Source organism: Neophocaena asiaeorientalis, unplaced genomic scaffold (genome assembly GCF_003031525.2).
Source record: "Neophocaena asiaeorientalis asiaeorientalis breed wild unplaced genomic scaffold, Neophocaena_asiaeorientalis_V1.1 scaffold6, whole genome shotgun sequence".
Taxonomy (NCBI): domain Eukaryota; kingdom Metazoa; phylum Chordata; class Mammalia; order Artiodactyla; family Phocoenidae; genus Neophocaena; species Neophocaena asiaeorientalis.
This window is the reverse complement of record NW_020174424.1, coordinates 488,861-491,033: the sequence shown is the minus strand read 5'-3', so window position 1 is coordinate 491,033 and position 2,173 is coordinate 488,861. Positions and strand designations below refer to the sequence as shown.

Genomic DNA, 2,173 nt, shown 5'->3' with positions numbered 1-2,173 from the left:
TTCTTTGGTCTTTCATCACTTTGGCCTGATATTTTCAACAAATTGTGCCAGTTCATCAATAATGCTTTTGCCAGCATGTTATTTATATATGTCCAAAGCAGGATGTTGTCAACTCCTTTGAGACATCTATAGACCTCTCAACAAATTGACCTCAGGATGGACTATTTGGTTACTTCATATGTTTGTTATTCTTTGACAAAAGCTTCTCTGGAGGCTGCATCAAAATGCTTTTTAGTCCAGACGTGGCCCCATGCTTACTAACTGGCCATTTTATGTTACAAGTACATTTCTAAGTGTTATCTTCTGCTTACGTAAGATAAACTGGAACACTAAAATTTTTTTCCAAAGAAAATGAAGAAAAGGTGTGGATTTATAATGGGATAGGAAGCAGGGAGAAGGAGAGAGAGAGGCCATGCTTTCTACTCATTAGCTTTCCATTAATAAACTAAGATAAATTCTTGCTTTATAACTCTAATGGGTATTTGTGAGCAGCCTGTTGGCAGGCACCATCTTAATAACAAGTAAAAATATTTGATTCACAGTCCTAGAGGCCTTCCTCTTTTAATACCAATGTTAGTTGTATCTAATATATATGCAATCCTAGTAACTGGTAGTTTACGTAGGTCTTGAGACCACTTATTGCTATTTACTGTGGTTGTATCTGTAATTAAAACAATAATTTCCATGGATAAATAAAATAGCAAAGCTTAATTCAGAACTAGTTAATACCCTACTTCCAATTTATCTAACTATTAGGATTAATGGCAAAAAGTAAATGTTATAATAATCAGCCATTATTTTTTATCTTTCTTTAGCAATGTAATGAGGGGAACAATTTTTCTGATTAATCAGAGGTCCTTGTGGCATGGACATATATACACTACCAAATGTAAAATAGATAGCTAGTGGGAAGCAGCTGCATAGCACAGGGAGATCAGCTCGGTGCTTTGTGACCACCTAGAAGGGTGGGATAGGGAGGGTGGGAGGGAGATGCAAGAGGGAGGAGATATGGGGATATACATATACATATAGCTGATTCACTTTGTCATACAGCAGGGACTAACACAACATTGTAAAGCAATTATACTCCAATAACGATGTTAAAAAAAAATGATTCACCCCAAAGGCTTTTCTAGATAACTAACTAGATCATAATATCTAACTATATTCTAATTACAACCCAAATATCTAATGAAATAATTCTGAAGTAGATAATTCTTGTGACTTTTAAGAATTCTAATTAGGCAATCACGTATCTTGAAAGAAAGATATTTATTAGACCCTTTTTGAGCTCTCAATATAAGGATTTTGGTCTTAATCTTAAAATATGTATTTGAAAAATATTTATTCACCCTGAGCAAGGTATTGTGCCAGGTGCTAATCTTGTTCATGTGTATCTCGCAGTGTTGGGCTTACTGGGAGTCAGTGGGAAGAACTAAAGAATGTAATCTGGGGGTGAAGAAGGGGCCGGCCTTTGAGCGACAGCGACGCAAGATGGTAGCCACCACGGGCTAGGGAGTAAAAGTCCCTCGCAATTGCCCACTGTTGGAAGAACTCGAAGTAGGCCAGAAAGGAATAGGAGATGGCACAGTTAGCTGGGGTCTAGAAGATGACAAAGACATGACACTTACAAGATGGACAGGGATGATAATTGGGCCTCCAAGAACAGTTTATGAAAACTGAATACACAGCCTTAAAATAGAATGTGGACTTAAATACCCAGAAGCACCCCCCTTTGTAAGATTTGTAACAAAAATTAATATGAATGGAGTTAATAGTTCTAATGGAGTGGTGGATCCAAGAGCCATATCAGTGCTAGCAGGATGGCAGAACTCATATAGCATCAAAGTTATCCTGCAAGAGCTTCGGCGCCTAATGATGTCTAAAGAAAATATGAAACTCCCTCAGCCTCCTGATGGACAGTGTTACAGCAATTAATCAAAAAGAAAAACCACAGGCCTGCCCTTAGCCCCCATTCAACTTAAGCAGTTGTCTTCATTTTCCACAGTAGTAAAATTTCTAGATACGTCTTGTAGACCTCAAAGTACTGGAAAGGAAACTCCCATTCAAAGGCAGTTTATCGTAAGATACTGTAAATGATACTATTTTTTTGATACTATTTCCATTTGAAATATATAAGTTATGCAATAACAAATCATCCTGTCAAGTGTAA

The 2,173-nt window shown here is 37.0% G+C and overlaps 1 pseudogene; it reads left to right on the top strand.

Moving 5' to 3' along the window:
• The first annotated feature begins 1,494 nt into the window (after nt 1-1,494).
• On the top strand, nt 1,495-1,938 carry LOC112407384 (ubiquitin-conjugating enzyme E2 variant 1-like; annotated as a pseudogene).
• The last annotated feature ends 235 nt before the right edge of the window (nt 1,939-2,173 follow it).